Below are 14284 nucleotides of genomic sequence, written 5' to 3'. Positions count from 1 at the left end.
ATTGAATCTGGTTTATGAGAATGGGTACAAATGCTGAGAGGCTCTGAGGACATTTCCTAGTCCTGGTCCAGTGCCAGATATCAGTGACAGAGGGGATTAAGTCAGAGTGCCCAGCCAAAGTCCAGGCGGGAGATCACCGTACACACAAAACTACAGAAATATAAGAACGCAGACATGAAATGTCAAGTGAAGACTATGAGTGAAGAGCACGAGGTTAAGGTGAAGGGGGACTTCATACAGGCATGGAGACTTGAGTCCGGTCCTGGACAATGGTAGTGAGACAGGAGATAGATGGGCCCCAGGCCGAGGAGCTGGAGCTTGTCCCTTGAGAGATTCTCCAAGAGGAAGATAATAGCAGGAGGATAATGAGAGGAGCTGAGCCCTCCCCAGATAACAGATAAAAGCCCACATATTCATCATTCTCGAAGCCAAGGAGACCTTCCCGACTACACAGGCACAGAAAGGTGCTTGAAAGTCAAAAATGGAGGGGCGGCATCCCATAGTAGGTGATGTCAACCTAGGTATAGGTCTCTTCACTAGAATCCATCTTGGCTAAGAGATGCACCCACACACATGTGAGGACCCTGAGATATACAAAATACAGACCCAGAACCAGGCAAAGCAAGATGACTGGCCAACGGAAACCTGGAAGAAATGCCCCATATAAGTGATTCAAACTACCACGAGGGCGCAGCTCTCTCTCTCTCTCTCTGCATCCACCCGTGTGTGCCTATTCACACGCACTCTTTTTTCCTCCTAATAAACACTTTACTTGTTTCACTAGTTTCTGTCTTTGTGGGAATTCATTTCTACAAAGCCAAAGGGCCAGGGCCTTGTCACTGGCCACTGGTCTAGTGGCTAGGATTCAGCGCTCTCACTATTGCAGCCTGACTTCAATCTCTGGCCGGGAACCAAAATCCTCCTTCCATTCGCTGCAGGCCAAGGCCACCCAAGATCAGTAGGACTTTGAAAGTCACCTTCATAAGAACCCCCAAAGGAGGCATTCTCCAGTAGATGCAAGAATCACATGAGAAGGTTGTTAAAATTGTGGATTCCTGGGCTTATCCAGGACCTCAGTAGGTCTGACAGGAGGTCCAGGAATCTGGTTTTGCTAACAAACATCCACGTGATTCATTTGAAGATGCTACACAGACCACATCTTGAGAAACTATGACTCAGAAGCTGGTTCACCTACTTGTTTTCTTAGTCAGAGAATCATATAATAGTATCCAATGGGGCATCACTCCCAGTGCTAACTGTTTTTCATTTTTTTTACTAGACTCAAGTCTTATTTGTAAAATCAAATATTTCCTTTTCTCTTAGGTATACTCAAAAAGAGGCAGAATTAGCTGACCAGCTACATTGCCCTAAACATTTAGGACTCTCAGGAGAAAACCCTGGAGTGTAACTAGTTGTCGAAAACTGGGCCTTAGACGTGCCCCCTCTGTCCTTCATTGGCTATTTCTTCATTGGCTATTTCTCTGCTTGGACGTTTGTAACCCTGGTCATGCTGGCCTCTCAATTATTGTCTAAACAGATTTTCTTAAACTTGGCGTTAGTGACATTTTGGGCCAGATCGTTCTTCTTGTAGGGGGTTGTCCTCTGCATTGCAGGATGTTTAGCAACAACCCTGGCTGGCGTCTACCCACTCGATGCCAGTAACACCCCCCTGGTCCCCTGCTGTGGCAGCCAACAATGTCTTCAGACATCATCACATGTCCTCTGGTGGATGAGGGAAGGAGGGAAAAATCACTCCTGCTTGAAAATCTCTGGTCCAAATCCTAATGCAAATTATTCTGCCTCAGCATTGCTTTGATGATGGCTTTCAGGCCCAGAGATCTCGGGACAGATGATGGAAATTTCTCTTCAGATCAGGGTTAGCTCCTACGGAAAGCCAAGTTAAGAATCACTTGGCATTTGGGTCTTTTGTTCCTCCTTGCTTGGAGGAACCCCGGGGCTACTGACTTTCAAGTCAGTCCCCTCTCTTATTCTCTATATGCCTCAAAATCCCACTATCAGAATTAGTCTGTGAGTCTGGGTTTCTGGGGTGTCCCTAATCAAGTACAGCTATCACTTTTCTGGAAAAGAGCCAAAGCCATTAGAATCTTCAGTAACTTAGCATGATACATCATAAGAGGCAAGCTGGCCACCTAGGCAAAGCCCCAAGGATGTGGAGATGAAGATAGACATTTTAACGGTGTGAAGGATAAAGCTGAGAGTGTGGTGTTTGCCATGGTGGGTAAGATCACTGTGCTGGAGTCAGTCAGCCTGCGTTTGATTCCTGGCCTTCCTGCTTACTTGCTGAGGGTCTCCAGACAAGTGTCTCAACCTCTCTGAACCTGAACTTTTCACCTGTAAAATGAAGGTAACCATAGTACCTGTTTCAATGAGCACTGTGAGGCTTAATAAAAGAATATTTGCAAAGTGTTTAGCACAGGGCCTGGGATATAAGAAAATGTTCAGAAGATGTTAGCTCTAAGTTTGGTTGGGGTGAGGAGGGGTCTTAAGCTGGGCTCTGTGTTGGGTGGGGGGTGCAGATGTCCCAGCTGTTCACACACTGAGCTTGGAGAGGTGGGGTGGGAGCACAAGAAGGGCTCTAGCTGCTTTGAAAGCAGCAGTAAAAGGGAAAGGACCTTCCCAAAATGGAGGGAGTGGCTAGGAGACCCTGTTGGCTTGGATGTGGATAATTAGGTTAAAAAGCCCCTCCTCCCATGCACACTCCATCCTTCCACAAGTGACCCGTTTGTGCCGTGTCTTGCAATACTGGTGATTTCATTTTGAAATCCCCACTGTGCACAGCTACAAAAGCTTCCAATTATCCTATTTCTGTCATCTCCCTTCATCCCACACAAAAGACCCAAATGCCAAGGAAGTTAAAGAAAGCCAAGATTTAACCAATATCATATGATTTTTTTTTCAATCTTTTCATGGTTACTTTTCTGCCTAAGCGAGACTGTAAATTCCCAGAGCAATGAACAGTGTTGTCTTTATGTCTGAACCATGCTGGGTCCCTTACTGGCATGTGGCAAATACCAACACTGTAATTACCAATTTGATGTTGTGAACAGAGAAAAGGGCATAGCACTTTCTTTTTCTCTTTTTTCTGCTTCTCTTTTCCCACAACTTTCTGAGGCCACAGCAAGGTATTAAAGTACACTGACAAGGAGACATGTAATCTGACTTTGCTCCCATTTGCAAGGATGTCACAGATTGGGAAGGAGATACATTACCTAGATTGTATCAAAAGATCTTTGGCAGCCTTTAAAATTGGCCTCCCTCTTGCTTTGCTTGGCATTCAGGGTGTTGGTTTCAGAAAACAGTTTTGAATTTGTGTTCCCTTCTTATCTCTCTGTGCCCATAACAGCTGAGTGGAGACTGCCATTGAGAAGTCATTTCTTTTGTTCTTCTAGGCAGAGTGCATCTGTGCTCATAGTGAGAAGAGCATCGGATGACAGTCAGGACTCCTGTGTTCAAGAATCAGTCCATTCACTGATGGTCTAAGCAACCTTGGGCAAAGCAGTAACCTCTCTGGACTTCTTTGACCTAAAGGCTTTTTCATCTCTAAAACTTTTATGTTTTTAAATAAAACTTGTATTATCCATTTTCAGATAGTCTGATGACTGGGCTGAGAAAATAAGCTTTTTGTCTGTTTTATTTTAACCTCAACGGCCAATTGGAAAGGAAAGCAATCTGCAGTCAGAGCACCTCTTTCTGCACGCCAAGTCCAGATGGTGTACCCCCAAACGCTACCTGTGCTTCATTCCCTGTTCCAGCCAAATTTCATTTCAGAAGTCAATAGCTGTGCCTTCTCACTAGATGACATTGTCCTTGACATGGCTCATAAACAGACCATTTAAAAGAATTTGGGCACTGTTCTCATACCCACTTGTTGTACTGATAGTCTTTGACTTTCCTATGAGACATCTCCTCTACCCCTCATCTTCCAGAGCTCATCCAACAAGTGCTCTGACCACACCTGGATTAAAAAGACACTTTTCTCTGAACTTGAACCTTGAGAAGAAAGACACAAAGCTCTGGTAGGTACCAAAACCTGCCCCAAACCCTGCACGTTACAGCTCCAGAGGCCCTCCTCCTACTTCCTGTGTTACAAGGCCTTCTGGTGAGTTCTGCCTCAGTCTGATGGGCTCACTCCACCTTCACTCTTTATTCCCCTTGATTTAGCTCAAGCCATTTTTTGTTGGTAACCATATATTTTTTGCAACCATTTGTTTATTTCCTCTGTGAATGGGGGCAGATATTGTGCTAAGTATTTAGGGAAACCAGAAAAGTAAAATAACTTATTTGCCTTCACAGAGCTTAGAGGAGATAGTTGGGCACATGCTGTAATGAGACGTTTGTATTAGAAAGCCCTAAAAATCAAACAAAGAAATATCTCAGTATTCTTTCTCCAAATATTCTCTTAAGTGCTAAAACCAACAAAAAGCTCATTACCTTTCCTTCCAAATACTATTTCACATGACTTTATCATCACACTAATAACACCATCATCCATGTAGGTGATAAAACTGGGGACCTGATTCTCCTTTTCTTTTTTTTAATTTAATTTTTATTTTCTATTGGAGTCTAGTTGATTTACAATGTGGTGTTAGTTTCAGGTGTACAGCTAACTGATTCAGTTACACATATACATATATCCATTCCTTTCCAGATTCTTTTCCCACTGATTCTCCTTTTCAACTTCGCTTATCCCATATCTGCATAACCAGCTCATCACTAAACCTAATGATTATACAGTTCTCTCTCTCTTTTTTTTTTTTTTGTGGTTCACGGGCCTCTCACTGTTGTGGCCTCTTCCATTGCAGAGCACAGGCTCCGGACCCGCAGGCTCAGTGGCCATGGCTCACGGGCCCAGTTGCTCCGCAGCATGTGGGATCCTCCTGGACTGGGGCACAAACCCGTGTGCCCTGCATCGGCAGGCGGACTCCTAACCACTGCACCACCAGGGAAGCCCTATATATGTTCTCTTAATCATCCCTCCCACTGCAGCCATTTTCCTGTTTAAAGCCAGGTTTGACCACGTCATCCCCCAGGTCAGAAGCTTTAAATGGCATCCCCCTTGTCCATATTCGTGCTTCCCAAACTGTGCTCTAGAACTTCAAGATGTGTGGGCCAGTGTTCCAGATAAGAAATATTCAATGTCAAATAAACTTGAGAAACAACGGATTGAACAAAGCTAAACTGGCCTTTTCACGGAAGAACTCTCAGAGCTTTAAATTTCCAATGTGCAACGTGAATCTCTCAAGGAGTGTGCACTATGCAATATTTCCCACACTGAGTTTTGCACAAAAGCATTTTCTTACAGAGCATTTATTATTCTGTGTCACATAGTCTGAGAAATGGTCTCTGCAACCTGCATTCGTAGTGAGCCACCGGGTGAGACAGAATTTAAAATATTTGAGAAAAAGAAGACGACAGGAGCTTCTTTTCCAGAGTTGAGAGAAATTGCAGGGGTTTGCATGACAAAGCAGCAAAGTCTGAATTAGGGCAGGTGCTGGGCTGCTTGGTGCTAAAACAGAAAAATGACAGCATGGTAGCTGGGTGACAGGGTGGCTGGTGGCTTCGGGGTAAGACTTCTGTACCTTTTCCAATTTTGGTCCTGTTCCTTCCCCAGAGTAAGCACCAGCCCAGACGTCCACTTCTCCCAGGAGTGACTGTTCTGAGCAGTATAACCAAGCTACTTGTGCACATCAGTTGGAGAAACACACAACTTAAATAAGTACTTAAAACAATTTGCTTAAATTGGACCAAAGGTAACATCTATTTAGGTATGTGGTTTTGGGTTTATTGAACCTCTGTGAAATCTCAGCTTAACAGGTTAAGGCTGGGACAGATTTTCATGGTTGTGTAGTAAGCACTGAATAAGCACTGTAGTCAGCATGGAAAATAATTCATGACCCAGTTAAGGTGAAAATATGGATGTCTGAATCCTTCCTCCATCCCTGCCCTCCACCTTTCCCCTTCAAGAGTTGGCAATATCTCTAGTCTGGCTTGTAAACAGATTTTTAAAAGGATTGGTTGCATTTGATGCATTAGTATCCACATCTTCCACCTGCATTATGTTGCTGAAAATTACATTAAGTGTCAGATATTTATTACCACATTCCCCTCTTATTGTTTTACAGTCAAGAAAGGATAGTCTGAATTGTTATTATTCAATTATATCTGTGGAAATCTTTCTGAATTAGGAGTTGGAGTGCACAATTTCTCGAAGTCAAAATATAATCTCTAGCCCTACATGGACATTAATATCAAAATCAATTTCCACTCAGACCAGCCAAACATACTGTAACATATTACAGGCAGTGTAGTTCTCACTGGCTCCTTGAAGTTGGAACCTTGAATTAAAGTAAAACTGATGCAAATTTATAAGAGAATGACAATCAGGCAGCCTATGGCTCAACCTGGTCCCATAATTGTGTTTTCCTGCCAACATTGTTTTAAAATATTTGAATTAGTTGCCAGCATTTAAAAATGGGAAGATTTTACATAAAAAGCCCTGGTTATTAGCTTCTCTTGGAAAATTCAAGATCTACTCATACTAATCCTCATTTCTTGTGTGTGTGTGTGTGCTCTTTTTTTTAAAATTTTATTAGAGTCTAGTTGATTTACAATGTTGTGTTAGTTTCAGGGGTACAGCAAAGTGATTCAGTTATACATATACATATATTCATTCTTTTTCAGCTTCTTTTCTCATATAGGTTATCACAGAATATTGAGTAGCTTTCCCTGTGCTATAACTAATCCTCCCTTCTGACATTGAAAAACTTGCCCAAGTGGAGCAGTGGCCGTACCCCATGGATGGGCCATAGTTTCTGTAGTGTGCTCTGCTCCCCACCACTCCCTTTTGTCTCCTTGTCTAGCCTGATTCACTTGTTCCCTGCAAGGCCTGTAGGCATTTGAGTTTGGAACCTTTGACTTAAAGTCACATTTCAGATCATGACTTTTAGAATGAAATAATGCCATTTGCAGCAACATAGATGCAACTAGAGATGATCATACTAAGTGAAGTAAGTCAGAAAGAGAAAGACAAATACCACATGATATCACATATAGGTGGAATCTAAAATATGACACAAATGAACCTATCTATGAAGCAGAAATAGAATCAGGGACATAGAGAATAGACTGGTGGTTGCCAAGGGGGAGAGGGGTAGGAGAGGGTTGGATTGGGAGTTTGGAAATCGCAGATGCAAACTGGTATATACAGAATGGATAAACAACAAGGTCCTACTGTATAGCACAGGGAACTGTATTCAATATCCTGTGATAATCCATATGGAAATGAATATGAAAAAGAATGTATATATATGTATAACTGAGTCACTTTGTTGTACAGCAGTAATTAACACAACACTGTAATTCAACTATACTTCAGTAAAAAATTAAAAAAAAAAAACCCATGACTTTTAGTAAGACTATTGTAACTGGGAATCTGCAGGAAGCCTTGCTTGATCCCTCTACATTAAACAACAAGCCTAAAGATTTCTACTGCCAATATATTTGTAGTTAATCCAGGTCTATATTAGATGGCTAATTTACTCCTGAGAATTCCCCATGTGTGAATAATGCACCAATATCTTGAATGAAGTAATAAAACTGTGTTTTGGTTCTAACAGTCCTGCCAGAACACCCTCTCCTTGCATGTATGGAACAAGAGAATATTTCTGGCATTGATTAAGCCATAGAAAGCACTAAATTTCTTTTTTAATTTTTCAAAATAGAAAACATTTTGAGGCAGAGTCAGCTCGTGGGAGAAATTGGTGTGGCAATTAATGGCATGGTTCAATACTTCTTCATATAAAAGATGGGAACATAATGCTAAGCAAAACTTCGAAGAAGTGATGAAATATTTGTTTTAAAGAGGAAGCAAAAATTTTTCAAGCAGTAATTTCATATTAACAATGAAGGAAAGATAAGAGATTTAATATTAATGGTTATCGTGATACTACTAAGGTATTTATAAATTTAAAATTATTTCTACCGTACATTTTAAGGACTACATCACATATCTGGATAAGGAACTCAGTACTTGTGTTGATCATTTTCCTCATTCAATGAAATAAAGACATGAGATTGTAAATAATCTTGAAAACACTAGCTAGATCTAAAGCTCTATTATGGTATGAGAGTATAGCTATGAAGCCTTAACAAATGTTCTTATTTATTCTCTACAATTATCCTTGGGAAACTAAGAGAATACTAGTCTCCTTTCTTCATATAGGGTCCCCGTGTTGGTAATCATGTAAGTCATGATGAGAGACCACAAGAGTCTTTCAAATAATTTGATGGTTTCATGGTACTCTTTCCAGATATGCTATGGTTGCATTTTTCTTGCACTTTGAAAGATCGTCAAGGGCTGATTCTGACATACCTCATAGTTTCTAGCAACTACACAGTCATATTGACATTTCTCCTGCTACAGGAGGAGAAATGTCATAATCCATTACTAGTAACGGATTTATCCCAGAAATCCTCCCTCCAAAGCACCAATGCCATTTTCTTGGCTATTCCACCATTTCCACAGTCATGGCTTCCCAGCTGAGATGGCTGAGATCAGGTGTGAAGCACTCCTCACTGCCCCTATCCAGGTTGCCAGTGGAGTAAGTACCCTTCCGGCCTCTCTGTTCTCAACACTAAACAACACAACTTTAAATTGTCCTGGGAGTATAATCCAAATATGATGCCAAGACTTTTCTTGCTGACGTCTTTTGTATTAAATGACAAATGCATATAGCTTAGCTTCACTGTTTTAACAGTCAATTGGACTGTAAACCAAATTCTGCCCTCTGCAAGAAAAAAAAATGCATGAAAAAATTTAATAAATCATGAAGAAAATAAAGAATGTTAATAAGAATCTGGCATTGCTCCCAGCTTTTCTTAAACCATGAATGACAAGTAACTGAAAATATGGAATTAGTGTAATGTAGAATGGGAAATTTTTATTTCAAAAACAATAGCAGGGGCTTCCCTGGTGTCACAGTGGTTGAGAGTCTGCTGGCCGATGCAGGGGACGTGGGTTCATGCCCAGGTCCGGAAAGATCCCACACGCCGCGGAGGGACTGGGCCTGTGAGCCATGGCCGCTGAGCCTGCACGTCCGGAGCCTGTGCTCCACAACGGGAGAGGCCACAACAGTGAGAGGCTCGCGTACCGCAAAAAAACAAACAAACAAACAAACAAAAACAATAGCAATGATGATATGAGCAACTGAGAAGGGAGAAAGTCAAAATTAAAATGAAGTTCTGAAGTTCTCCAGTGTAGGTTCAAGCTCATTTCCCCCAACTTGTTTTGATATATCATTAACAATGGACAATTAGCAACTTCCCAGGCTTAAATTTAATGCTCCTACTATAAAATTTAATAAGGTTGGCCTTACATGTAGGGAGTACAGTTACTCCTATGTGGGTTAATTCAGGGAAGGACTGTTTGGCCCTGGAAGATATCTGGAGCTCCTTATTACAAAACCTACTTGTTTCTTACTACCTGCAAAGCAAGGTTTAATATGCAAATAATTGCAGAGGGATAATATAATATTCACATGCACTGCAGAGCAAAGAGAAGTAGGACGGAAAAGTTCAAGGAGGCAAGGAGGCACTTGGAATGTGTGTGTGGTTGGTGTGAGATTCAACTAGATGTGTGTCAGGGACATAAAGACTATTCAGTCTGAAATCATCATGCTTTTACAATTTGGTCTGAAATTCAAAGAGCCATTTTCTCCACATTACTTTTCAAAATATTTAAAAATTTATATTTGAGGGGAGGACGACAATGCAGGATGCAGTTGGTTAGAACACATTAATAAGCCTCTTGTGGGAATTTTCTGTGGTGAAATTTACAAGACTCTTTGCATTTAGATGGATGTAATAAAAAATATGCCACAGAATTTAACATGAATCACAAAAACTCTTTAAATGGTAAGCTGCTGTAAAAATAAAAGCCATTTGATACTCATTCAAAATGTAATGTGTCATTCACTTTCTAAATGCAAATGATTCTTTAATACAGCTTAATATTTCAACCAAAGCTCTTTGAAATAGATACCATTTGACTCACCAATAATTCCTTTTTGAGGGCTTAAAGAAGCATAGTAACCAAGAGACCAGGAATAAAACCATGATTTTTCATGATTATTCCATGGGTTTAAATATAGGTCTTCACATATTTCTAAGAAAGTACAATTGATGGTCTTGAATATCATCAACAAATGGAAGTTTACATTTTCCCTTCAGCAACATGTCCTCCAAAATGCAGAACTCCCTCCCCTTCATTATTTTGTTCTTCTTTTCTTCTCCCTTAGAAGGGATTAGTGCTGTTGTAAGAACTCATACTTCATGGACACAAGACTAGGAGAAAGAAGACTGCAGAATGGTTAAAGGTAGAGACATAGGGCCATCCTGCCCACTTACACTGCCAAGTCACTTCTAGTGTGGATGTCGGAGCAAAAATGCTTCTTTTTGGTGGGTTATGCCAGTATCACTACATCAGATAAGAGATACTCATTTCATAGAAGAGAAGAACTCTTATTAATCAGCTTTTTAGTTGATAGAAAAAATATTAATAATTATTGGTTGATTTTAAGAAACAATTATGTCTAGTATCTGATGACATGCATTTTCTCCAAAACATAATCTTTAAACTTTTAAAGTGCATATTTAATGCCAAGTGCTTTCACTTCACAGTGTGTGCAGAGGTTAAAGAGATTGGGTCAGAATCCTGAAAGTATCTAAATTTCATGTTGTGTAGGAGTGGGGGCAGAGCCTGGCATGTAGAAAATATTAAGTAAATGTTTGCTGACTGCATGCTCAACAGGCACTGTTAGGGGTCCTTCTACGGCAAGGTCAATGTTCACACTCAAGGCTGGTCTCAAATTTACTTTTCTGCCCTCGTCTCCCATATGATGCTGTATATAGTCCACAGTCCGGCTCTTCTAGGGTAGATTCTTGCTTTCCTTATCCTTCTAATGAAACCTCATTGAACGTTGTGTTTCGCTCATGGTAATTACCTTACTTCTCTTTAGAATGTACTCACTTAGTACAGGCCAAATGCCCTCTTGCTGCAGTGTCTTCTTAGATAAAGAGCCAGTGGCTTAATTACCTTTTTACCCTTGAGAGAGCTTAGTATCAGAACTCTAATACAGCAGGTGCTCCATAATTATTAAGAATTTATGTGGCTTCCCTAAAACTCCCATATAGCACATTTAACTCTGAAGCTTACAGCACTATTTCTTAAGAATTTATTTGAAAATGCTTAAAGAAGCAACTTGAATTGTACTCATTTATACAGGAAGGGCCATAAGGCCTCAGAGAAAACTTTATAATATTTTCCTTTTCACAGGACTATTTTCAGAGAAATCAATTTCACTCCACCCATGTTTCTTGTATACAAAAAAATACTTTTCAAAGAGCCATGTTTAAATGCTGAGTGAAATGCTACTTTTGGAAATTAGAATGTATTATTAATCACTGCACTGTGGCTTCCAGGGAACGTAATATTTACTATCTAAAGCAGAATTGAGCTAACTGATTAGCATTATCCTGTAATAAACGCAAGTGGGCACAACAGACTCCCTGACACCTTCAGATATTTGGCAAACAAAGTGCTCAGCCTATATACCGTCCACTCTCAGCCCTCTCTTTCCTTCCAAATTCTTTCAAAAGACATTTCTGAAGGGCCTGCCTATTCTTAATACCAAAAAATCAGGTGGGCTGCTAGGAAAAAATAGATGGATGGTGCCCCAGTCATGGCTCTAGCTCTATACCTTATGCTCATTTTAGAAAGAGAACCCTATTTGATAAAAAGCATAGCTTCTTTGCATTAGGATATAACATAGGCTACTCTGAAAATCATGGCCTCTTTGTACTAGAATGATGTAACACATGCTATTTTTTTTTCAGAGATTATTCTCCTGATTTATTTTTTAATTAATTTCTATTGGCGTATAGTTGATTTACAATTTTGTGTTAGTTTCTGCTGCACAGCAAAGTGAATCAGTTCTACATATATCCACTCTTTTTTAGATTCTATTCCCATATAGGTCCTTACAGAGTAGAGTTCCCTGTGCTATACAGCAGGTCCTTATTAGTTACCTATTTTATATATAGTAGTGTGTATATGTCAATCCCAATCTCCCAATTTATCCCCCCCCCCTTTTCCGCCTTGGTAACCATAAATTTGTTTTCTACATCTGTCACTCTATTTCTGTTTTGTAAATAGGTTAATTTGTACCATTTTTTTAGATTCCACACATAAGCAATGTCATATGATATTTGTCTTTCTTTGTCTGACTTACTTCACTCAGTATGACAATCTCTAGGTCCATCCAGTGGCTATTTTGAATACACAAAACTATCACATGGTCTGTTAAGATTTATATAAGACTGAATTTCTACTTTTCTGCAACTGTAAGTTCCTGGATGTAATTCCCAGGGCAACAAAAAGGAAATGTTTGATTTATTCCTATTTTCTAGAAGTCTTAAGTATTTATTTCCTCCTTCTGGAAGTCACTAAGACTACCACTACCTCTGATAGGTGAATTGTGAAACTGATCACATGTGGTTGTCAAACAGCATTCCTGAGACAAAGCAGAAGGACCCTCATTCTAAAGATGCAGAAAAATTCTAAGTGTCACAAAGAGCATAATGGGCTATAGAGCAAGCTTCTTTGGAAAGGGACCTTAATACTTGCTGGGTTTATGGCCAGTTATATTTTATTGAGACTGTGAACAAACATGGATTAAACTCTTCAATGCCAGCTAACTCATGGTTATAGAGTTAAATATTTCATCTTAAGCAGATATTCAGGTAAAACAATAGAGACTCACATTTAACCACTGAAATTAAAGAGGAGGGAATTACACACACCTTTGGGAACCCCTTAGGTCTAAAATAATGCAGGTGCTAAAAAAAGTAAGAGCTCTTGAAACGACCCCTTTCATTGGGCACAGAATACGCCAGGATCAAACAAATAAAGTTTCATCTATCTTTTAGTCTTATCCAATATGAAGAATGGCTTGATGATCTACATAATAAGTAAAAAATAAGGGTTTGCCCAGTGGCTTGGCAATGGGTAGGATATACATAAAGTATTATTTTATAATCAAGTATCTAAAATTATCATTTTATTTGGTGACTATGACAGAAAGTAGGTTATATCAGTGACTATCATAAGTCACTTAAGTCACTTTACCAAATTACAGTAAGAAATTAAACCAAAAACTGGCTCCGTGTCCACATGTCCTGGGTTATGATCATGTTTACCTTTGTGATTAAATAGATCTCTTGGTGAGAGAGATCTCACCAAGTTATACTAAGATTATATTAAAAAGTTATATTAATATAAATAAAAGTTATATTAATTTTGTAAAAAAAGAAAACTACATATATGTAGGTGTTAATAATGATTAATTGTAGGGATGTGAGAGGAATGTGGGAATGTGTGTAAGAAGTTTGAATAAAATCTCTCAAATATTTTCACTCTTTCATTTTATACCGATATTCGTTATTTACATTGTTCACGTGGTATACACTTCTTTTACAATTTAAAAAATATATATAAGAGAAAAACTGATAGGTGTTATTCTGTCTTGGTTTTTACTCTTTTGCAACTGTAGTTTTCTCATCACGATCATTATATATTTTGGGGAAACATCTAAAGAGAAATCACTAGCTGAATTTGAATGGATTCATCTAGTTCTGTACTTTGGCATGTGGAGACAGATAACCACTGGGAAAGTAAAACAATGTTAAATTATGACCATGATCAGGCACGTAAAAGGGAGCACTGACTGGGAAATTGAGCCTGTGAGAAACAAAAGTGGCAAGGACAAAGCTAACAGAAAATGATACGTCTAGTTTTACTGACTGAAATAATTCCCATGTGGTATTTAAAGAGGAGAGTCAGAAAATATCCTCTAAGAACTAAGAATAGTTTAAACTTTGGATTCATTAAACCACAAGTATTATGAGTCTAAGCACAAAATAATCTAGGGTGGGGCAGGTTCTGGGGCTCAGTAAGCCCTTCTCCATGCCGTAGATGGTGTGAGTCAGGTCTCAACTACATCATCCTACAGCCGATCGGCCCCTGGTCTCAATTTTCCACTGCCTATGTGGCCTTCAGCACATTACTTCTTTTGATCTATTTGACATTGCATATTTAGCATTCTTTGTAAAGCAGAGATAAATCGACATTTATTGCTGAAAGGTAATAGATGAAATGAGAATATCGGCTAAGATTTATGAATTGTAGCTCAAAAATTGTGTCCTCATT

General features: G+C 39.6%; 1 protein-coding gene across 8 annotated transcripts in view; it reads right to left on the bottom strand.

Moving 5' to 3' along the window:
- Nucleotides 1–14284, bottom strand: part of DOCK10 (dedicator of cytokinesis 10) — a 288876-nt gene that overhangs the window by 181641 nt on the left and 92951 nt on the right. The window lies entirely within an intron of this gene.

The sequence above is a fragment of the Mesoplodon densirostris genome, chromosome 8 (assembly GCF_025265405.1).
Source record: "Mesoplodon densirostris isolate mMesDen1 chromosome 8, mMesDen1 primary haplotype, whole genome shotgun sequence".
Taxonomy (NCBI): Eukaryota; Metazoa; Chordata; class Mammalia; order Artiodactyla; family Ziphiidae; genus Mesoplodon; species Mesoplodon densirostris.
The sequence above is the reverse complement of the archived record's forward strand: the minus strand, read 5'-3'. Positions and strand labels throughout refer to the sequence as shown.